Source organism: Podarcis cretensis, assembly GCF_951804945.1.
Source record: "Podarcis cretensis genome assembly, chromosome: 4".
Taxonomy (NCBI): domain Eukaryota; kingdom Metazoa; phylum Chordata; class Lepidosauria; order Squamata; family Lacertidae; genus Podarcis; species Podarcis cretensis.
The window spans coordinates 48,352,554-48,377,761 of NC_137173.1; the positions used below are offsets into that span (position 1 = coordinate 48,352,554).

At 42.0% G+C, this 25,208-nt stretch overlaps 1 long non-coding RNA gene across 1 annotated transcript; it reads right to left on the minus strand.

The window, feature by feature from the left end:
* Positions 1-904: 904 nt before the first annotated feature.
* On the minus strand, positions 905-22,269 carry LOC307213865. The gene is made up of 4 exons (XR_013837756.1): positions 21,852-22,269; positions 4,009-4,206; positions 1,494-1,603; positions 905-1,292 (listed from the first exon to the last, which is right to left on the minus strand). It is a non-coding gene; the product is annotated as an uncharacterized lncRNA (long non-coding RNA).
* Between the last annotated feature and the right edge of the window lie 2,939 nt (positions 22,270-25,208).

Genomic DNA, 25,208 nt, shown 5'->3' on the forward strand with positions numbered 1-25,208 from the left:
GTTCTCCTTTCATCATCCCTACTGTGTGGCTGGGCTTACACCAGGGGTGAGAAACCTCAGGAAGTCCAGGCCTCTTTGCCAGGCCCTTGGGTCTCTTCCTCAGCCATGGTCCCTCACTTGACCACACTCCACAGCAGCTCTCATCTGCACACCCTCCTCCCTTTTGCCTGGCTAGAACTTGTCTTTGAATTGTGAAAGTGACTTTTGCCTAATTGGGGTGAGGGTGTGTGTAGAAATTTCTGGTTTGTGTGGCTGAAAGGTGGCCTAATGTACAAAAGAAAGAGGCACATGGAGCCCCCTTCCCCCTTTTACCTTTGGCCCTGTCCATCACCACAGAAACATAAAGCAACACATAGGCTGATACAGTGGTACCTCTAGATGCGAACGGGATCCGTTCCGGAGCCCCGTTCGCATCTAGCAGCAAACATAACCAGCTACGGCACGTCTGCACACGCGTGCTTCGCTTTTCGCCGCTTCTGCGCATGCATGTGACGTCATTCTGAGCGTCTGTGCATGCGCAAGTGGCGAAACCTGGAAGTAATGTGCTCCATTACTTCCAGGTTGCCGCGGAGCGCAATTCGAACACGCTCATCCCAAAGCACATACAACCCAAGGTATGACTGTAGTATACTAACAATATTTATATAACACTATCGAACTGTTTCTTAATTCACAATCAGAAAACATACAATATGTACATGGAGTCACAAACTAATAAGAGTGAAGTAGATATTCCATGAAAGGAAATGATCAGATTAGTATTTGACCGCAAAGAATCACTGAATTTTGAGGCTAAATGCCTTCCAAAGTTAATACAGAATTTTGCCAAAAGTGAGGGGGAGCGAGATGGTGCTATAAACACAGCAACACAGAAGAATGATGGTAGGTGCTCCAAACACAGCAACAGGGTGCTCCAAACACAGCAACAGAACAGTCCTTCCAGAATAATAGACTGTTTCAATATATGTTCTTCATCAGCAAGTCAAATGTCCACAAAGGTACACCAAATAACCATGGATCAGTTGTCACTCAAAAGTGTAGTAAGCTGAGGAGATATGACCCTTGAACTGAAAAAGGTTCCCCTGTTTGACTCATTTTGGAGAGTCGCACCTTTCTTGCTCCTGCTGTGATCTTGTCTCTTTTGTGAGGTTAATTTGTTGGAAGCGGGCAGATACCGTATCTTAGGTTGGGACCATCCTTTGGATATGCTTGCTTTTCATTCCATTGCAGTCGTCTGATCCTATGAAGCGAATTGCCCACCTGTTCCTTCCTGTCAGGTTCCATGGCATTTGCTTGAACAGGCAATAAGGGAGAGAAATGAAGCATGGAATTAATAAACAGGAGATGCATGTTTATTGAAGAAATTTTAATATAGCACCACTAAGCAGACATACACAACAACTGGGCATGGCAATATGCTGAACAAGCACCTAAAGGACACCAGTAAATGAAAGGAAACTGAAAGGTCACTAGAGGTCATTATTTTCACATACCTTTGAATAATGAGAGCCTCACACATCCGCCAGAGGAGAACAAAATGTCACATTCTCTAGCTAAAGGTCAGCGCCGGTCATAGGTCAGCAAAGTGAGGCCAGGAAACAACCTAAGAGGTTAGGATGAGTGCACAAAGAAAGGGCAAAAAAAGTCAATGAAAGCATGCAGCTGTTTTGAGATGAAACAACTGAGGCAACCTTTATGCTGACACAGGCTAAAAACTAATGCCTCTCTGCCTTTGCTGACTTTTTTTATTTAAAAGAAATATTCTGTCAGTTTTATAGGGCATTGGCATTAATGTACACAATCCTGAATTAGCTTTTTGAATTGCAACAGTTTGGAAGTTCAGTGCAGTCATTTGCAAAAAGTCAAAACCGTGACATTTTTATTTCAAATTATTTATGTCACAAGCGACTTCTTCCAGCGCATTCAAATTTCAGCCTCAGCCAGTATCTCTACCAAGTGTGATAACAATCTGAAACAAATCTAAGTGACAGTCAACATTGCTCTCTGGTTTGGGACTCCCTGTATTTACTATTTTGAAAATGGAATAAAATAAGTATGCACAGATGTGGGTTAGTGCAATTCTATGCATTTCTATTCAGACGTAAAGTTCCACTGAGTTCAATGGGGTTGACTCTCAGGTAAGTGGGTATAAGATTGCAGCTGGGCAGGGCAATCCAATCCCCTGATCGACTGTTCTGAAGGGGTTTAGATGAGACAGAGGTACTCTCCACATAGTGATATCCAGCTCCATTGGACTCCACAGCTGGCAGGGAGGCCCTTCTGCATTCACAGGGTCTCAATATGGGTGGGTGGAAGCATCCTGCCAAATGGGATGTTTACAGGGCTGGGACTGGGCCAGCACTGAATCCGCTGGATCCTGTGCTAACTCTGCTTCCATCAAATAATGACAATGGGCCTAATCTGTGACTCTTCACTGTGCCAGTCCTGATAAAGGGAGATGAACTATGTATAGTGAGAACCTAAGTTTTTTAACTGTTGCCCAAACTACTATGTCAATAAGGGTGTATTTTGTTTGCTTTTTGGTTACAAGGCAATACATAAATATTGTAAAGAAACACACACACATGTCTAACCTAGGTTTAACTGTAGTGAAGTATATATCAAGTTGGAAGCAACGTACTAAAGATAACATTTTGATGGAGCATCAAAACCTAAGCATCAAGCAATTGCAGGAACACCAAATGGGACATAATTGCTTTTGAGGATGGGAGAATTGGCCTTAAAACAGTGTCTGATGAAGAATTGTGTGGATAATCCCACAAGTCCAGTGGAAATTGTGATTCCCCCACTGACACCCATCCTCGCTCTCCATTGCAACCTTTCACCAGACAGGAACATTAACATGGGAAGTAAGTAATATAACATGGGAATTTGCAATGCAGGCATGATAGCTACCGCTGAAAAGCGGGGGTGATCAATCCCCTAACATGTGCAAACCTTTGGGTACAGAATAGAACTCCCTAAACTGTGCAATAATCCTAATTGGAATCCTGAAAAACATTGTTTTTAAAAATGGATTCCAGTTTTGCCAGTCTCCCTTGATAATTCCTTGATCTTATCTATGTGTGATGTTGGTCATACGTGAATCTATAGCATGATGCATGAAAGCCTGCTAATCGGGGCTTTTAAAAGTTTTATGTGCTTTTATTTTTAATCTAAAGATTTCATACACACCCTTCCTTATAGGTTATTCATGTTATATTCATGTTATTAACTGTGTTGGTTGAATGTGTCCCTGAGTGAATGAAACTAGTTCAACAACAAAAGCTCTGAAAGAGACTTTGCTCTCAACTGACAGACTTCTAATAACAAAGAACCTGTCCTGCTGATTTTATTCCTGGGGTGTCTGCTAGGCTGCTGAGATGAAAACAGGCTTCACAAATCCCATAAGATAAACAAAGGCATGTGAAGGGCACATCCTGGGAGCAGCACAGTCACTGTGACTATGAGGAAATCTGCTCACAAGCCAACCACCAGTTGTCAAACCATGGAAGAAATGGGGAACGTTTGCTCTGTGACAAGCTGAACATCTCCATACCAACCTCTAGAGGTTCTCTGATAGCTACTTTTTCTGGTTTTCTACTCATTGTCTGCATGACCTCAAAAGGCAGTACATTGGTAAAAGGTTAAGGTATATTTATTCAGATAAAACAATAAGAAGATCCATAGAATAACAAGCCAGTTAAAGAAGTGAGGGCAGGTGAGGTTTGAGGCCAGTGTCCTTTGTGTCCCCCTGGGCATGTGAGCACCAACATTCTGTGGCTCCTCAGCCAATAGGATTAGGGAAATTTCCCTCTCCCTAGGTGAGCCCTGGGCCTTTGAGCTGAACATGTGCCCTAGGTGTTGCTGTCAAGAGTTCACCCACTTGCCCATATCTGATTCGAAAGGCACCCTGAAATACCTCCCAAAGCCCCAGGCTTTGGGTAATCACTCTGCAGTGCCCCCAACCCAAAACTGCCTCAGTGTGACATTTACTTACTTACTTACCTCTTTTTCTTTAAGGTGTTTTTGTTAGGATGAGGTAGGTTGGATTGAGAGGTGGTCACTGGCCCAACATCACCAACCGAGAGGCAGTTCAGTCCCCTTCTGATTGGCCACCCCTGTCCATGGGACTCCAATTCCTCCTCCTCTGGGAGAAACCAAATCAAATCTCTTCCAAGTCGGGCTGGGGCAACCTCACCCCTGCTAAAAGGGGGGATACCATTCTTATATTGAGTAATGTGAAAGCACAGGCAGTTTAAAAACAATTCTATGGGTAAGGGAATGCCATCCCAAGCCTCCTCTCCTGCTGCCCCACTGATCAAACATAGAAGGGCTTGGAGTTTGACTCTTCCTGTTAGAGCTGTATTGGCCATCCACCTCATTATCTGTTTTGTTTTGATAATATTTTTTATTATTATGGTGGTGGTGGTAAAGCATTCTCCCTATCCCACCCCCGGCAGCCCTCCACGTTAAAACGTTTCAGTTTGATACCCATGAAGGAACTCTCTTCTTGCTCCTCTGCCATCCTATTCACAGACCACTTTGCTGTCCATGGAGCCCCTCTCCTTGGAACTCTTCCTTACCCTGTAAATGAACTCTCATGGGAGTTTATTCCCGTTCAAAGAAGTCAATACTTATTTTGGTCCCTGGTGTAATGGCAATACTTTCCCTGTTTAATGCACCTATAAAGCAAACCTAGAAGCCATTAAGTAGGAGATAGTTGCAAGCTGATAAATAATTGGTAGACTTGTATCTTACAGATTAAAGGGTTTATTATGACCTCAGCTTCTACGGCTAATGATTGGGTTTATCAGATGCAAGGCTGTGCTCAAACTACAGGAAGGCCAGAGGCTGTTCCACCCTATACAACGATCAGGGTCTTCATTTGGTGCCCTGGTTCTTATTGTGAGATGTTCCTGAATTAGAAGAGGAAATAAAAACCATCTAAGTCCCATCTATGCCTCTTACTCCAAAAATTGTAGAGGGTCCTTTTTGCTCTTTGGGCAGAGTCAAGAAGTCTAGGTCATCACTGGGGCTGTCCTGACTGCAAGACCTGCACATTAAAGTGGGTTCATTGGGCTACCTTCAAGTCTTCTTCTTCTATAACTGTACCTTCTTTTCTTCTCCAGTAAGGCACCTCAATCCATCTTCCTCAGTCTCTGGTCTCAGCTCATAAAATCCAGGTGTCTTGTCCATTCTCCCCTTGAAGGGGGTGGTGGCTCTGAGAATGCTAGCCAGCCATGCCCCATTCTCCTGACAGTGTCCCAGTCATCTATCCTGCCTCTTGTCTCTCTGACTATGTAGGGCAAGCTCTGCTTTGTGACACTCATTGTCTCCTCTGAAATTTACATAGCTATAGAGGCGGGGACAAGTACCCAGCCTTTGCTGTAATGCTTTCAGCCATGTTGACTTTCAGTTGAGCCAGCTGTGGCATGGAGCACTTGTCTTCAACCTCCCATATTCATATAAAGTGTGTGTGGGGGGGAATCAAACATATCCACCTCCCAGAACCACACTTGTCCCTGTGACCACAAAAGCCCATTTCCAAACAGGCAACAGCTAATAGAACTGAGTGTGCTATGTGTCTTAATGAACTGGGAAATGACAGACAATGGCCATTGTGATCCAAGGGCTTAATTCAGTTCTATCATGGAAATCACTGATGTCAGGACTTTTTGGAGGGATTGCTTTGGAAAATTGCACTTTAGCTAAAATAGGCTACAATTGCCAGTAATGTATTGATTTGTGATGTCAGTGGTTCTGTCTACTGGAAGTGCAGGAGGAGGGAGGGGAAAAAAAACATGCCATTTTGTTTTTACTGTTGAAAGAAAATATTAGGAATTTAAACAAGTTCCCTTTCCATCCCAATGAGTTTACCAAACAATTAATCAGAGGTCCTTTTAAATTAGTAGAGTTAAACACATGGGTGTTTCATCAAAGAGGGAGCTGTACCATCATAAACAACTTTGAGCATTTAAGGAGACAAGGAGGAGGTTAGAAAACACATCTCAATGGGACGTATTCATGAAGGTTCTACCTCTCTACTCAATAGAGTAGCTTGTTATAGAGATTTACATTCAACATTAGCATTTTCATAAGAATCCTAGAACCCTCGATACTTCCAAATACGTGCATTTGCAATTGCACTTTTCATTTCCAAACAGTAAAGTACGCAGTATAGGAACATAGGAAGCTGCCTTATACTGAGTCAGACCATTGGTTCACCTAGCTTGCTGTTAACTACCCTGACTGGAAGGAGTCTTTTCCAAGCCTACCTGGAGATGCCAGGAATGGAACTGGCATGCTAACCATGACCACTGCCTCTTCTAATTTAGGTCACTTGACTTTTATCTTAACATTGTGATCATTGGCTTTCCCATGTTACTATCTCCCTTATGTTATCTGTGATGGTGTATGTAAATTAAAAAGTTCTGTTTTCTCTAAAGCTGGTTACCGGTATATTATTTGTGCCACTGGAATAGTAACTGAGTAGAAGAAAATGAATTTCTATACAGCAACACTTGTGCAAATAAAGAATGTGAAAAGCCACAGGATGGATTATGGTGGATTACCATATTTCTGTCCTGTGACAGTTTCATTTCCTCTACAAACAGGCTCTGTTTTGTCCTGTCTATGGGTTGAATTTTTAGGGAAAATCCACCCACTTTATAAACGTCAAAAAACGCTTTGCTGTATTCGTTCTTTCTTTTTTTACTGGAGACAGGGGTGCAGATAAGGATCCATTTCCCCCGCCCCCATCTTACTATCATCTGGCTTAAGATGGTCTCATGAAGGGATTCTAAGAGGAAAGCAGGCCTCAGTGTCATCTGGACAAATGGCCCTCTATTCTCTGCTCACTTGGGTTTGGTTTGCTGCAGGAGCAGCTTGCCCACCAGGGCAATAACCTTGTGGCAGCCAGTTTGGGACTTTGCGGATGCACCAGCAGAGCCAATTGGTTGCTTCTGGCTGTGCATCTGTGCAGCTTTGACTTCTCCACTGCCTAGCCCCTCCCCTTACTGGTGAGAAGCAGCAATGCTGCTGTCAGGAGGTTATTGAGGTGACTCTGCCCCACCAGCTGCTCTTCGATATTGTGAAATGGGGCAGAGGGGCTAAGAGAGCTGAATGTTCTTGTCGTGGTTTACAAGGCAGTCGGGAAAGGAAGGGGAAGAAGAGTGTTTAGGGGAGGGGAAAGAGGGAAATGGGATTGGGGGGCAAAATAGTTGGGGGGATTGGTCACATGGGTCACCAGGTGGAGGGGTGAACCAAAAAGTCTTCCTGGCTATGCTGTGCATCCTTTCCTTTACATGGTGATCTGAAAGGGTGCTTATGAACAGTATGAACACGCTTGGGGACATGCCACAGTGCCACCTGTGACTATGGAACACATGGTGTGAGGTGCTGTGGCATTGTTCTGTGAGTCGTAGCCCAGGGAGCTGTCCTGGTTGTGCCTCCTTGCTATTAAGCATCTCCATGTCTGCATGGCATGTGGATACCATTGCACTACATCCCCTGATTAAAAGCCCTTTGGAATAATTCCAGGGCTCTAAGACTGTAGCTCCTCCTACTACCCCTGCTTTCAGATTATATTTTCCCCTGCCTTCCTGGATTGGTCACTTCTACTATATGCTGACCATGCACCACTGTAGCCCCAGCAAACCTCCTGCTTATCCTCATGCTTAATTGCCACATATAGGATTGGTCAGCCAAAGTCAATACAGTACAATGATCTTTATCCAAAGATCCTGAAAGAATTATCTTGGCAAAGGCCAAAAACCCTGGCTATCAATAGTGCCTATTTTTTTTAAAAAAAGAAAAAGTTAAGTTATTGGAGAAATGATAAAACAAAATATTTGTTACTCTCCTTCAATGTGGATTTATTGAGGTTAAACCATGCCAGCTCAACCTAGTTTCCTTCTTTGATCAAGGACTGAATTAGTAAACAAGAAAACCCCAGCCGATATATCTTTTGCAAGGCTTTTGATGTATTGTTCTATATGACAGCCTCATAAGGGTACTTGAGAAACCCTTACTACAAGGAATTACCATTAAACGAGTACTCGACTGAAAAACTACACTCAAGGGGTAATTAATGGATCAGCATCAAATTTGGAAGGTATTTCCAGCTCAGTGCTGGGTCTAGCGCTGCTCTGCATTTCAATTAATGATTTGAAAGAAGGCATGTACTAGACACAAAGTGTGTGATTTGCAGAAAACTGGAGAAGAAGGGATTGCAAGTGTTTAAGAAGAAAATAAATCAAAATAATCACAGCAAAACAGGTGAGATGGGCTGATAGTAAAAAAACACATAGCCACATAGAGGTCAGAATCTTCAGCCACAAATTGTTCCATCATCTGCAACCATTCTGTATCTCTAAGACATCTCTAACATATTATCTTAGATCATCACCTGCCTTTCCCTCTTATAAATATAATTGTCTCGTTCTCCATTGAGTTCTGCATTCAGCTTTTGCCTTGAGAAACACACAAGCAGTCAAGCTATGAAGGTGATGGCTAACCCTTCTTGTTTATCCCCAGCATCTGGTAACTTAGACCCGGGGGGCACACCTGTGGCCCTTCAGATGTTGCTGGACTTCAGTGCCCAGTCAAGGATGATGATAGTTGGGGGTCCAGCAGCCTCTTCCCCACCATTGACAAAGATATGCTATACTTTTTTTTTTAACACAGGTATAACAGCACTATCAAGAAATAGGTGCAGGGATTAAAAGGATTTAAGGAGGCTATTAGGGTGGTTCTCCCTTCCCCATCTCTATTAAGGAGGCTATTAGGGTAGTTCTTGTGCATTTGCCCCACCTAAGAGTCAACAGCATTGGTCCTACCAAGTAATGTAATATTTTATATGAGATGGATTTTACATGTATAATTAGTATAATTGTCCAGAAAGGGCAATATATATGATCCCTCCCCTTTTGAACCTTGGATGCCATGCTAAAACCCTTGTTGTTCATACTGGCTCACTGGCATCACATTTGTATGCAGTGCTAGATCAGAGTGTCTGCACAGTTAAATTGCTTGGTGCTACGTGACATCAGCTTTATTACGGAGCTCTACCACTTCTACAGAGTTACTTTGGCCCATAAATCATGTCCTGTAGGACAGAGTGACACCTCCCCCCAATGCAGATGGTCAACCATGCCATTAGCCATATTTTCCTAATTACTAAACTATTGGAATGTTTGTGTTGTTTTGAGGACTTTCTCCAATGAGAAGCCATTGTAAAAGGTGAAGCCTTTCAATATATTCATTAATTAGATGGTTTAATCTAGTAGCCTACCATTGTTTTAATAGGTGGCAATCACTTCCTGCTAAATTTTGAAGTGCTCCTTGTAGTGGCTTACGCAGAGATCTTAAACCGAGTGGAATGAAGAGACGTGCAATCAGCGAGTTTACAGCTGGTCAGAGAGTCAACATGAGGTCACTGTTTGTCAGACAAATGATGAATTTTTAAGGGTGATGCTTAATACTGCAACCTTTTGACCCTTCCAGAAATCAAGTAGCAGGCGGTCACGAGCTTCAGCAAATAGGTGAAATGGGAAAAGCAGAAAACACAGCTTATTGCTTGACCTGTTTGTTAAGGGCTCTTTGCCTTTGCACAGATGGCGCGATAGACGCCAATGGGATTCTTTGCTTTTCAGCTCCTCTCTGTAAATACAGCCAGCTTCATGTTGTGCCCCTCCTAATGAGCTGGAGAAATGCCTCGGGATTATGCAAAAGCCACACCATTTGACCAGGAAACAGTCTGTGAGGTAATGTACAGTAAGCAAAGCAAAGATGTGAGAGGAATGAGACCACATTGACAGGAATGGTGTGATTCAACATTCAGTGACTCAGGGTTTTAGAAAGGGTTCCTGGGGGAAGCAGGCAGTTTCAGTACTCATCTCATGATATTGGACAGCTGCGTTGTCTCATCATCAATTCCCAGCCACTGAAGACTGTTTTCTTAGAGCCTTTTAAATACAATCAAAGAAGGACACCTTGCCAGGAAGGAAGCGGGTGGGGTTGGAAGGAACACTGTACCCAGAATGATAAATAGTGTATACAAATGAAAAAGATCCACACATCACATTTACTTATTTCATTTGCTGCTTCTGAAAGAGACGACACTCTAAGGGTGGCCGGTGCTTCAGCCATATTTCAAAAAGTAAAAACCAGGACACCCTGAATGTTGTTGGGCTTTTTTTTTTTTTAACAAAAATTCCAAAAAAAAAGAAAAGAAAAGAAAACCACAATTCAAAAGAGAAGACAAAAGAGAAAGCATAAAGAAAGAGCTACAGCTTAAGGGTTACACAAGATTTGAACACCCAGGACAATCAGGTGCACTTGTATACTAATGTTTCTTTACATGGAACCACAGGCAAAATTTGCGAGTAGTGGGAATATGATGTTGTGAAGTCATTATTACCAACCCACATGTTGCCAGTGGGGGAATTGAGGCTGAGAGCGTGTGGCTTGATTAAGGCCATTTACTGATTTTGTAACAAAGGTGAAATATGAACCAAGGACTATCTCAAGGATGGGGAACCTGTGGCCCCTCAGATTTTGCTAGACTCCAACACCCAGCATGGATGATGGAATTCAGGATATCTACAGAGTTCTCACCCCTAGACTACATGATTCACAGCTCAGTCTCTTAGCCACTTCAATGCAGAGAGCTGCCCCACACTTGATTCTGAATCAACAATATTAGAAACAGACCTCTAATAATTTAAATGCATGTGGTTAGCCCAGGTTTCTATTAATAGGAGGAGGATAGAATGGCTTCAGTAGGTCATGGGGGTATCTAATATGTCTTTTCCATTCTGATCTCATGAATTCCATTGTCCAACTTCATTTTGCAGCGGGGCCTACCACTGGAGTTTACAAACCACCAGAAGCCTTAGCACAAGTAATATCATATTTGCTTTACTGCCCTAAATGTCAGCACATATTTCTCCGCAATGCTAAAAGTAGCAAAGCACATAAATAAGAGGATATTGTATTCTGGGAACAAAGCTGGGGGTTCTTTGACCTTACATATAAGATGTGTACTACCATCACACATATATAGGCTCTCTGTTCTTTTTACAGTTAAGCTTCTTAAAAAAAAAAAAAGTTAAGGAAAGGGAATCTCTTCTGGAGGCTTGACATGATTCAATTCCCAGAGGGAAGCTAGGGGAACTCCGGTGACTTGCTCAGCTCCATGTTCAGATGAACTTGGACTGAAGGGAAGAGGCAAAATTTGCGAACGTAATTTTTGCCTGGCTCTGTGTTATTCACCATCTTCTCCAAAAGACTGCTGGAAAGCCTTGACTGAGTCTGCATTTTATCATCATAACCCCAAGCATCCATAGACCAAAGACCCCCAAACAGCAGTGTTTAATGCTTATGCTCTAGCCTTGAAGAGACAAAGCCAGCGGAGGTTTCAGCCAAAACGGAATACGCTGAGAAACACGGTGGCAAGATAGATATTGGCTGGTGGGAACAAGGCAGGGCAATGACGCCTTTCTCAATCTTTTCCCTTCTTCTTCTTCTTTTAATGATAGACTGCCGCTTCCTCCTGCCTAGTGGAGTAACATTTTGTTTTTCCTGGTGCTAGAAGTATTATTTGCCTAAAGCTTTTCATCTCGCTAGCATTAGAACTACAGTAGCTGTATACGAAAGAGGGACTCAATTCCTAAGTAAACACAGGAAACTACTTTATATCAGCATAAACTGCTTGTTCATCTAGCCTTGTATAATCTATTCTGAAAAGGTCCCTAGCAGAGGTCTTTGACATCACCAGCTACCTTACCCTTTTTACTGGAAATGTCAGGGATTGTACCTGGGACCTGAAGGAGCATCTCCACCCCCATCATTCAGCCCGGATACAGAGGTCCAGCACCGAGGGCCTTCTGGCGGTTCCCTCACTGCGAGAAGTGAAGTTACAGGGAACCAGGCAGAAGACCTTCTTGGTAGTGGCACCCACCCTGTGGAATGCCCTCCCATCAAATGTCAAGGAAATAAACAACTATCTGACTTTTAGAAGATATCTGAAGGCAGCCCTGTTTAGGGAAGGTTTTTATGTCTGATGTTTTATTGCTTATTATTATTATTATTATTATTATTATTATTATTATTATTATCATTAATTCTGTTGGGAGCCGCCCAGAGTGGCGGGGTGAGCCATGGTACTGCACATTGCTGTCTCTTTCTAAGCAACATAGCATACTCAGACTCTAGACTAGGGTTTCCCAAATGTCTGCATTTGCTGAAGCCTTGATGAGCTTATAAAGCTGTCATTGACGCAAACCCAAATTCTTAGAAACATACATGAAATAAACTGAAGAAATATGAGTATATACTCCAAATTCATTAGTCATCCATCACCGTTACTAGGAATTATGAAATGTAAAAAATAAGAAAGTCCAACTGTAAAGCAGCATGGTTTGAAAATAGTGTTGTGTTGTGGAATCATCTTATTAAATACTGTACAGAGGTGCAAGGAAGATGCATTCTGCAAATGCTCATGCTCTTTATTTCTGAGGTTCATAGTTCCTAACTTAATATTTTGCACTATACTTGGTAAATGGATTTTCTATGTCTAGGTCATTTTCTGCCCCCAAGGTCTTTATTCACAGTTCCATTGATCCCTGGAGGCCAATACTGACCACTCTGGGAAACCCTCCTGTAAACCGACCACACTCACCCAGGGTAGGCCTTGGCAGGAAGGACTCACTTTTCCACTTCAGTCTTGCTCAAGCAACAATACATTCCTGAACTTTGTCCTGCTCTTATATCCTTTAGTTTGTTTTCGGTCCAGGCTTGCCCATCAGTCTTGACTACTGCCTTCATCCCATGGTTCCTGGTTCCCAACTGACCTTAAGATCCATGTCCAGCCTTGACAAACATTGATATATTACTACACCATGTGGAGGGCAGGGACCGTAAGGAATTGGCTACTACTTCAAATCCCATTGTCTTCCTCATTTTTTGCTACTTTTCTTGTTGAAAATGAGAGTAGGAGGCTGACAGAAAAGTCTGGGGCAGGGGAACATCAAATTCTCATGACCCTGCCATTTCAGTATTTGGTTTGGCCTTTCTCTATATTTTCTTTTTAAAAAAAATGATTTTGATGGGAAAATTCTGATGATCTTGATTTAGTTTGCTCTATGACATTGCTATTTTCTCCTTCAGAGTGATACAGAGATTTGCTCAGCCTGGCTGAAGCTTGATCTTTGGAATTCCAAAATGGATTATCAGTGATGAGAGAATGCAAGGAGCTCATTGCCAATGCCTCTTGACAGAACAGAGCCGAAGTACAGTCTGGTCTCTGATTCATGGTCAGCAAGGACGGCACTTTTCAGTAAACTAGCACACCACAGTCATTCTAAATTGTAGACTTCATAGGGGGAAAGGGCATAAAACTCATCCTCCATTAAAGAGCAAAAGGTCTCTGTGTCATTTGATCTAAAGAACACCCTTGACTTGTTCTTATAACCTTCTCAAGGCTGCAGCGAGACAGTTTGAAGAAGCTAGATTTCCTTGATTGTAAGGAAATGTCCTTTATTACTTCTGTGACTTTTTCTCCAAAAGACATCTGGGCAAACACAGTAATGCTATTGATACACAAAAGAAATGGATTTAAACCCCTGATATTTGCCGATGATATTAAGTAGGGTGGGGCACAATGACTTGTGTTGACATTCATAACCAGATTTTAAATGTGTACGTGAAAGTCAGCAGTGGACTGTGCAGATTTAATAGGTCTGTGGGGAGCACACACCACAGCTGTCAGGGCAGCTACCACTAGAAGGCAGGTCCTATGGTTCTCACATACTGACAGCTGCTGTTCAGTGATAGCATAATGTAGTTAAGAACCGCTACTGTTTGAGTCACATTTTGTTGGCTCAAGTAAATATGTAGTGAATGATATCATTTCATTACATGCTATATTTTTAATGAAAGACTTGGTGTATTTTCAGAAATTTCTACAGATGGTGTCAAATCTTTTGACAGAATTTTCATTTCCGCCCCTGGAACTCCCACAATGACCCTGGAACTCCCACAGTGACCTCATTGTGGGAGTTTACTATAGATCCCCAAGCCAAACGGAGGACATAGATGATGCCTTCCTGGAACAGATGGCCAAGCATGCAAAAGGAAGGGAGATAGTAGTAATGGGGGACTTCAATTACCCGGATATTTGCTGGATGTCAAACTCAGCCAAGAGCATAAGGTCAAACAGATTCCTCACTGGCCTTGCAGACAACTTCGTTGTCCAGAAAGTGGGAGAAGCAACAAGAGGAACAGCCATTTTAGATCTGGTCCTAACCAATGTTGATGACCTGGTTAGAGGGGTAGAAGTGGAAGGATCATTAGGCGCGAGTGATCATGCTCTTCTGAAGTTTACTATACAGCGGAAAGGAGCAGCCAAGCATACTAGGACTCAATTTCTTGACTTTAAGAAAGCCAACTTCATAAAACTTAGGGAAGTGCTGGGTGAGATCCCATGGACAGTAATACTAAAAGGAAAGAGAGTTCATGATGGCTGGGAGTTTGTTAAGAGGGAGATAGTAAAAGCACAACTTCAGGCAATACCAACGAGACGGAAACATGGAAGGTGCCTAAAGAAGCCAGGGTGGCTATCTAAAGAACTTTTAACTGAGTTAAGATTAAAAAAGGATGTGTACAAAAAATGGAAAAGGGAGGAAACCACCAAAGAGGAATTCAAACAAATAGCCAGCACGTGTAGACACAAAGTCAGAAAAGCTAAAGCACAGAATGAACTCAGGCTTGCTAGAGAGGTTAAAAGCAACAAAAAAGGCTTTTATGGGTATGTTCGTAGCAAAAGGAAGAACAAAGAAACAGTGGGGTCACTCAGAGGAGAAGATGGTGAAATGCAAACAGGGGACACAGAAAGGGCAGAACTCCTCAATGCCTTCTTTGCCTCAGTCTTCTCCGATAAAGAAAACAATGCCCGACCTGAAGAATTTGGAGCAAATGATTCAGCAGAGGAAACCCAGCCCAGAATAACTAAGGAGATAGTACAAGAATACTTGGCTAGTCTAGATATATTCAAGTCTCCAGGGCCAGATGAACTGCATCCAAGAGTATTAAAAGAACTGGCAGATGTGATCTCAGAACCACTGGCAGTCATCTGTGAGAATTCCTGGAGAACAGACAAAGAGGCGAAGTCCCGGCAGACTGGAGGAGGGCAAATGTTGTCCCTATTTTCAAAAAGGGGGAAAGAGAGGACCCAAATAATTACCGCCCAGTCAGTCTGACATCAATACCAGGGAAGATTCTGGAGCAGATCATTAAGCAAATAGTCTGTGAGCACCTAGAAAGGAATGCTGTGATCACCAATAGTCAGCATGGATTTCTGAAAAATAAGTCATGTCAGACTAACCTGATCTCGTTTTTTGACAGAATTACAGGCCTGGTAGATGAAGGGAACGCAGTGGATGCAGCCTACCTTGATTTCAGCAAGGCATTTGACAAGGTGCCCCATGATATTCTTGTAAAGAAGCTGGTAAAATACGGACTTGACTATGCTACCACCAGTGGTGTAGCGTGGGTTGTCAGCACCCGGGGCAAGGCAAGTAATTTGCACCCCCTAACCCATGGATTTGCCCTAACCCCAGATGTTGCGCCCGGTGTGGCCGGCCCTCCCTGCACCCCCCACGCTACGCCACTGGCTACCACTCAGTGGATTTGTAACTGGCTGACTGACCGAACCCAAAGGGTGCTCATCAATGGTTCCTCTTCATCCTGGAGAAGAGTGACTAGTGGAGTGCCACAGGGTTCTGTCTTGCGCCCGGTCTTATTCAACATCTTTATCAACAACTTGGATGATGGACTCAAGGGCATCCTGATCAAATTTGCAGATGACACCAAACTGGGAGGGGTGGCTAACACCCCAGAGGACAGGATCACACTTCAAAATGACCTTGACAGATGAGAGAACTGGGACAAAACAAACAAAATGAATTTTAACAGGGAGAAATGTAAAGTATTGCATTTGGGCAAAAAAAATGAGAGGCACAAATACAAGATGGGTGACACCTGGCTTGAGAGCAGTACATGTGAAAAGGATCTAGAAGTCTTGGTTGACCACAAACTTGACATGAGCCAACAGTGTGACGCGGCAGCTAAAAAAGCCAATGCAATTCTGGGCTGCATCAATAGGAGTATAGCATCTAGATCAAGGGAAGTAATAGTGCCACTGTATTCTGCTCTGGTCAGACCTCACCTGGAGTACTGTGTCCAGTTCTGGGCACCACAGTTCAAGAAGGACACTGACAAACTGGAACGTGTCCAGAGGAGGGCAACCAAAATGGTCAAAGGCCTGGAAATGATGCCTTATGAGGAACGGCTAAGGGAGCTGGGCATGTTTAGCCTGGAGAAGAGGAGGTTAAGGGGTGATATGATAGCCATGTTCAAATATATAAAAGGAGGTCACATAGAGGAGGAAGAAAGGTTGTTTTCTGCTGCTCCAGAGAAGCGGACACGGAGCAATGGTTCCAAACTACAAAAAAGAAGATTCCACCTAAACATTAGGAAGAACTTCCTGACAGTAAGAGCTGTTCGACAGTGGAATTTGCTGCCAAGGAGTGTGGTGGAGTCTCCTTCTTTGGAGGTCTTTAAGCAGAGGCTTGACAACCATATTTCAGGAGTGCTCTGATGGTGTTTCCTGCTTGGCAGGGGGTTGGACTTGATGGCCCTTGTGGTCTCTTCCAACTCTATGATTCTATGATTCTAAGTGCTTGTCAGTTATCAAACCACATGGCACCCCAGGGCTACCTTTTGTCACAAGCAGTGAGCCTGCTCCCAGCACATTGTGGCTACTGCATGTAGAAAAGATAGTAACCATCTTTAGGCATTCAGCTGGGGGATAATGAATGTATAAGAATTAATGGCAGACTGCACTCAAATCTGAAGATAGACCCTGTGTTTGATGCTCTCTCTGTCTCCAGACATGCTAGGAAGTGGGTGCGAGCCAGATATGAAACCTGGTGTCACCCTGCCATATTTTATACATTTCTTTTCTTCTGTTACATTCATACCTGAGGCAGCTAACAATACAATACACAATAGAAAATAACCAGTCCACATAACGAATTAGCAGCAACCACTCATAATCAAAGGCTGCAACAGATTGGCTGTCTGGTCTCTCCTGGAAGTCCTCCAGCAAGGTCTCAAAATCACTTATAGAGGAAGGGACGGTGATCTGGAATCATGGTAGCAAAAGCTTCAGACAGAGATGGTGGCAGGATCCAGAGCTGAGCTCCTGCTAAAGATGGCTACACACTCTTCAAGTTCACCCTGAACAGGGCATGGGGTGGGGGTGGGGCTAGCCACTATGGATTTGGAACAACAGATCATATGGATTTGGAACAACAGAACAACAGGTTGGTTTTAACATGTGCATGATTACAAAACAAAACATAGGCATTGTCAGTGGGAAGGCAGTTTAGACATTTAAATAAATAAATTAAATGAGCTTTCTAGGCAATCTGCCTGTCAGACTACCCAGAAACAGGCTGTCTCCGAACTCCCTCATTAGCCTCAGAAAATGTGTGAGGCGATGTGAGGAAGCTACCTTCAATTGCTGCCACATTCAAGCATTGCCCTGCTTGCCCTTTAGCTGTGGCTGAATGTGAATGGCACGCAAATGCCCGAGTGAGAGACTCATGTCTCTTTCCCACCCACCCCTAGCCCAATTCAAATAGAAGGTGCAAAGGCGATACAAGCCTCCACTCTCTGGACTCAACCAAGAGGGTTAGAAATGAAATGAGGCCACATTTTCAAAATCCCTGTCTAATTCAGAACTAGCTAACCTGGAACTACTACTGATGCATCTCACCATAGAGATACTAACATAGTTTGAAAGCACTGCTCCTAACACAAATAGTGTGTGAAGGGATAAATTACTGGTATTAAATTATCAGGAGTACCTGCCCCTAGCAAGAGATTAAGGTTTCTGATTAAAGTTACAGCACAAATTTTGCTTGAAGCAAAATCCAATGGATTTAAAATATTAGCCAATTTTTTTCTTTGTTTTTCTTTTTTTTAAAAAAATAAATTTTTATTAAGATTTTAAAGATTACTGAAAAAAAGAGATAAAAGTAATAACAATTAAAGAAAAAAACAAAAAAGTACATATGTAAAAAAAAAAATATTAGCCAAAATTCTGAGGGAATTTTGATAGAATATATGAAACTGCATAAGTTCTCCAGGTGACTAAAAAAAAACCCTAGATTGGTTTGTCTTTAAATAGCCTCGATATTTGGATTTTACAAGTATTAAGCTCTAGTACTAGACACACTTACCTTTACAGGACTTGCTTCTGAGTAGACAAGGCTAGCATTACATGCTGGTTCCACAGAACGGAACCAGGGGTTGAGGAAACAGAAAGACGATTTGGGGAGAATATGGAGGTAGTGGGTTTTGAAGTGGGCTGCGCTTATCACATTGATGAATGCTAGATGGGAATATGGGGTTTTTGAACAAGAGGCCTAACATTTGAAAAGGGCTACAATACACAGAGAAAGATGTGCCACAGATTTAATTAGCATCTAATTAAATAGAATCCAATTAAATTAACGATGTACCCCAGATTTAATTTGCATCTAAAATAAGAAAATATTATGAACTGCACCTGGGTTATTGGGTCAGGGAATGCTTTTCCAAATGTGTCCATTACCTTTAAGGATACTGACAAGTCAAGTATACAGGATACTCTTCTTGTTTAGTCCAGTCTGCTCTCCCTAATTAGAAGCCACATTATATTTTCACTGCAGCAATTAACACTGGAAGATGCTGCCAGACAACATTGTAATGATTCAGGACAACCATCCAACTTTGCAGAAGGGTGTTCCAGTATCTCTTTGTTATTGATGAAAGTTCATGTTTCAGCAGAGAACAAATTGCTCCCTGATGCCATTATTCTAGCCTTACACAGAGAACATATTGTGCAGCATGTTATTATCCTAGCAATAAACAAAATTGTAAGGCTCTCCCTTGAATGTGTTTGAAATAAAAGGCAGACAACTAACGGTAGTCATAAACTCATGCATACAACAAGAGCAACATAACCAATGTAGAAAATCACACCCTTTAGCTCAAGGAGCATGGCTTTTCTTTTCTATAACAAGTGGTTTGTGACTGTGAAATCCACCCATTCATTAATCTGGGGAAATGCCCAAGGCCTGCTCCTGAGGCAAATTCATGAAAATGGCAGTCTGGAATAATTTACAGCACAAGTTTACCCCATCTTGACTTAGTAACAAGAATAATATTTTGCCATAAGACACATCCTACCCACAGACATTTTGTATCACATTTATAAGACAACTGTATACGTGTGTGTGTGCACATACACTCAAAAACACGGTCTAAATGGGACCATATTTTATTACCCAACAGTCCTCAGCAAGTTGCTGCTGACAGCACAGTGTGATTTCAGTAGGCGGTGGTGAACTAAAATATAACATATTTCAGATTAAAACAGGGTGCTTTTGAAATACCTGGTGACACATCAAATGTCCAGAAGAGATTGTGGCCAACTTCAGAGCAGTCTGGTGGTATGCTGTACAAAACTGTAAGTAAAAGCCAAAGAACTTCATGAACAGTTCTTCACCCTCTAGGGCCAGTGCTATTTTTCTAGAAAAAAGAGGTGCTGGAACTCACCATGAACACCTCCCTTGTTGTCTTATAATGGCAATGGCACCCACCTGAGAGATGCAGGAACTGAACTCCAGCGAGTTTTAATTGAAAAGAATCCCTGCTCAAGGGCATGGGTGAAGAACCCATGATCTTCCAGATGTTGCCTTCCTCACATGCATCTCAGGGTGATGAGCAAAAGAAAAAGGGATGTTTAACCTTCCCCAGCAATTTACACCAAAAATAATTTCCTTCTCTAGCTGCTGGTTGCCCTACAGGGTGAAGAATAGTTTTATTTTTATCACTACAGGGAAGCAACCAGAAGGTTTATCTGGAAACTGGTGTTGGGTAGAGGGTCAAATCCTCCCACATTGTCCCTGATTTCTATTCAGAATTAGATTTGATCCCCATCTCCCCGTCCCTCCCCTACCTCTTAATGAAAAGAAGGCGATGTGCAAGGATTTGCTCCCTTCCACTACACCATTTTCCAGTTGTAGAACCTATCTTCCTTGTAGGCAAGACTCTAAAGCAGGTGTCCTCCCTGACTACTGGCTATGCTTTCTGGGGCTGGTGGGAGTTGGAGTTTGGCAATGTCTCGACTGCCAAAGCTTCCCCACACCTGCTCCAAAGAAGGAGATGTTTTATCTGTGGGAATATTGCTACAATTGTTGATCCAGGACACTGAAAGAAGGCAAAATCCTTCTCCAATAGAACAAGGGGAGAAAAGCCATGGGATGATGATCAGCCTTGGAAACATCAAGTACAGCTATCATATAACTATGTCTTTTCCTCAGGCCATCCTGTATTCCTCAATAGCTGTGCCTCATATGCCAAGTGTTCTAGACTGGCCAGAATGTGCCCTTGAACTCTGATAATGCATCTTGCTTGTCTCAATAGAGGACAAAGAGGTGTGCGGGGGTATGTGCATTAACAAGCTTACTGTACAAAAGGTAACCTTTACATTCATTCATCTGTCCACTTTTGCCTCTGACCTCACCCACCATTGGCATGTGGCCCTTGGATCATTTCCCAGAAGGGAATGGGCCCTCAGACTGAAAAGCATTCCTCACCCCTGAGACAGATGTAGGAAGTTTCTTTGTTCTATAAAAGAAGCATCCATCTATAAAAGAAATCTAAAGTTAGGGAAACTTTGTGTAGGAATTAGTAAAACAGAAACAATAAGAATCCAAGATAGTGTTCCACATATTTAGAATACTGTTTTCCAAATGCAAAGACTGCAGGACATAATCTTAGGAACAGACACAGAGAATTACAGGCTGGGGTGGGGGGAGCACCACGGATTAAAGTTTTAACAAGTGGACCAGAAAGAGCAGAGGTCTCCGTCTGGCTAGATTCCAAAGATGGTAGTAAGACACTTTAATTACATGATTGATGTAGGCTTCAAAAGAAAGCACAGAATCCACAATGACCCTAAGGTCACAAGCATTATCTGAAGAATAAAAAGAACCACCACAAATGGAAACTACCAACGATGACACCTGAGACCTCTGCCTCGGTGAACTAATCGATAGCTACTCTGTTTTGTCTATGTTAAATTTAACAAAATCTGAAGCTATCCATTATTGAATATCACAGAAGCAATTATACAAAACATCAAACTTCTTTGTAAGATCTGCAAGGACCTAAAGGATATGGAAATAACTTTTGCATACTAATGGCTTTGCAGGCAACTGCCTATAATCTAGGACCCATTTATACCGGGGTTTGCTACTTAAAATAAATAGGACTACTTTAGAGTCAATAGAATGCAGATATCCTCTTTCAAGGACGAAAAGTTTCTTTTGAAGAAATATGTGGTGTCAATAGAAAGAAGACCCTCAAGAAAATATCAAAGGTAAAGTAGAAATCTTGAGAGATGTATCTACTAAAAATTATATACAAATTTGTAGGTATAAAAATTTCAAATCCTGTTTTATATGAAATTCATCACTTACATTTGACATAAAATTCCAGGAATAGTATATACCCTTTCCCCCATGCCTTGGTTCTCATCAGAACACATCTGTCCCATGGCTGATTTCCCACCCCAGCCCGGATTCAATCACAATTCCACATATTCTCACTTGGCTGTCAAACAGCTCTTTCCTCAGGAGATGCAATTTCTGAAAAGCAAACCTACATATGATTCCAGTTTCAGGGCTGCCACTGAAACATGTAGTCCTCAGAGAATTCTTTTTGTCAACTACCTTCAACACTTAAGCCTCTTCTATTAGTTCTGTGGGTGAGGGAGCTCCATGAGATTAACAGGAAATGGGGTCCCACTGTCTAGGCAGCCTCCCTAGCTTCCTCCTAAAACACATACACTGAGTGAGGTGATCTAAAGAGTGATTACACTCAGAGATATATTTCCCTTTTCAGGTGTCTATGCTCAACTCATGGGTATTCATTTTAAAGAAATTTGTAGTTTCACGGTTAGGAACAACAATCTGGAGTAGTTTAGTATATTTTTGGCTGGCTTTTCAGAGCCTGCATGGAATTTTCCATGTCTTCAACTCCCTTCTGATTATTTTCAAATGATGAATTTCCATTACATAATGTGATCTCCATGCTCTACACTTCATTACTATGCCACAAGTTGTGTCCTGAATATAGTCTGTCTGTTTCACCCAAAACAGTGATTTGCCAAAGGCCTGGTGGAATACTGAGCAGGGGTTGGGGGGAGAGCTTCAGATTTCGAGGGCCTACAAGAGGGACGAAGTCCTGCGCAGAGTCTGGCTAAGCTGGGAAAAAACTCAGGAAAATGGGCCAAAAATGGCACTGTTCTATTTAAATCTTCCATCAGAAGAAGCAAAACCAAAATCACTTTCAGAGAAGTGAGGAAGAGGAAATGCTCACCCTTTATTGTAAATTGTTTTAACTTATATTAATATTGCATTTTTATGTTACTGTAACCTAATGATGAGGGAAAATTTGAAATAAAATAAATAAAATAAAAGCATAGCTCACATGACTATTGTTTCTTCCTGGTTCCTTAGATAGATCTACTAACAGGTCAGCATTAAGTTGGGTCTGACCTTAGAGATGTTGGCAAACCCCATCATACTCAGATTTGGGAAGACCAACCTCTGTGTCTCCATTGAGAATGACCTCTGTAACCCAAATGGACATAGATCACTTTGCTTTGGTGCTCATGTGTTCTCACGTTTTCCAACCTCTTTGAATGTAGCATACATAAATAGTCCAGAACCTCAAGCCCTGTTATGGCTTTCACTATGAATCTAGTGCTGTTGTCACTAGATAACTTCATCCAAAATAATCTAACATTATTATATTGGGGGGATCTATATTGGCACTTAGGAACTAATCTTAGCCAATTTTAATAAAACAGACATCTTTGCATTATTTACTAGCATCATAGAACATCTATGTCTGGATGTAGAAAAATATGGATGGGTGTTTGACTGTAAGCACCTCCTACTTGATATAACTAATGGTTGGACTTCTGTTATAGGCAAACGTCTTACTAAAAGCCTCAGAATGATTATGGGTGTCCACAAGCCAGATGGAAACTTACCTTGAAAGGCTAAGAACAGAAGAGCAGTAATAATATAGCATCCCATAGTTGGGACAATTTCCAAATGAATCTTAGTGACAGCCAAAAAGAGGAGGCCATTTCCAAAAGAACTAACTTGAGAATTAATAGTGATTTATTACTGAGAGAGTTGACATTAATTAAAGCAGATTTAGCAGCATCCTTATCACTTGAAGTTGATGTTATTACAGCAAGCTGGAAAGAGAATACAAATTAATCAAACAGTGGTCTTTTGCTCACAGAGTTTTTTTCAGTATAGGATTGCCAAAGTTTCTTCCCATATGCAGGATGCCAGGTCACTGTACCATTTACCTGCCTCAAGACTTTGGGAAAAGGTGCACGCATTGTGCCTCTTGATCAGTGCCAAATTTATGTATAAGCTAAAGAAGCTATATAGCTTAGGGCCCCACTCTCTTGGGCCCCCCAAAAAATTTAAAGGGGAAAAAACTGGATGTACATTTCCAAAATATAAGATAAAGAAATGGATTAATGGATTTAGATATCTATTAGGTCCACAAATTACCATACAGCATATATTCAACACCAAAAAAAACCGACAATTTGTTGTTGACAAAGGACAGCTGGACATATAAAGGGCCCCATTACCTTCAGTAGCAGTGTGCAGTGGTTATATCCTCACTCAGCTCCTTGGAAAATTCAAAGGCACAGTATCTGAATGGTGTTTCCTGGTTATCTCACTTTAATTGTTGATTATAAGCAGTATATGAACAATTGCTGACCTCACTCCAGATGGCCACATGTTGAACATAGATGTCTCAGTTGAAAAAACCTATATACCATAGACTTCTACATATATAGCCTTCACTGGTTCAGATATCTACAATGACTCACTGCATAGACGTCAGGAGCAAATTGAAATAATGTATTTTAATGCATAATCCCCCTCCGTACATAGAATGTGTGAATGGGGTGTGTGCACGCTACTTTTGAAGTCAGTCATAGGAAAAGATGAAATACTCTTGACATTTACAAAAACAAGACATTTAGTGAAATACTCTTTTTGGCTGGAGTATCCTCACTAAATCACTAGCAACATTTTCCTGGGAATCTGTGCCCATGAGCCCGAAAAGGTTGGTGACTCCAGCTCTACTAAAACTGTTCTCTGAAGTACCACATCAATGAAGTGGCAATGCAAAAAGAAAGCCAGACTGACTGAACACCACAGCAACCCTAATTAGACGGAACACCACAGCATCCTAGAGAGCTTACTTTAAGCACTGTAAAACACCAGGTTTCTTATTTTGGGGTGGGGGAGGCGGGTTGTGAAGTTATAGGATCATTACATCTTGGAAAATTACAATAATTTAGAAGTATGGCTGAGGGGAGTGGGGCAGCAAGGCAGATTCCAGATAGAGACATGAATTAGAAAGTAAACTGAAACTAGAGGGAAAACTCCTGTTCTTTTGTGGTAACAAGTCTTCCCATTGACTTTTGAAGCTCTCTTCAGACTGCTTGCTGCTAAAGGTTACAAAGAGTGTCCCATGTTTATAATTCAGCTGCACTATGCACAGCAAGTCAGTGTAAAAATGAAGCACATGAATAATGGAGAGACCACCATTTCTCTAGCATTCTTTTGTTATGACTCCTCTTTTAAAAGTCCAACAAGGGACCTCGTTTTGCTATAGCAAGTCAACTGTATGGTGTCAACGAGGCTTTAGTGTATTTGTGTGTGTCTCCTGGCTCATTAGTGTTCTGCGAGGTACAAAATCTCTCAAGCAGTGGTGACCTCAACATATGGTATGGCCCAGCTTCCCAACCCTATAAAACAGACCCTGCCATCCCCTCACAATCCTACGCCTCTTTTCCCCTCACTTTTTCCACTCTGTGATTCTGTACCCCTCAAGTCTTCCTATGTGAGCACAGTTAAGCCTGTATTGAGCTGTTTGTACATAGGGGCATGTATCATGTGCTCCAATTATATGAAAGCTTGGTAAGTGCATTTACATTTTAAAAGATCCTAATTGGTCCTATGTGACTTTGCTTGTAAGGC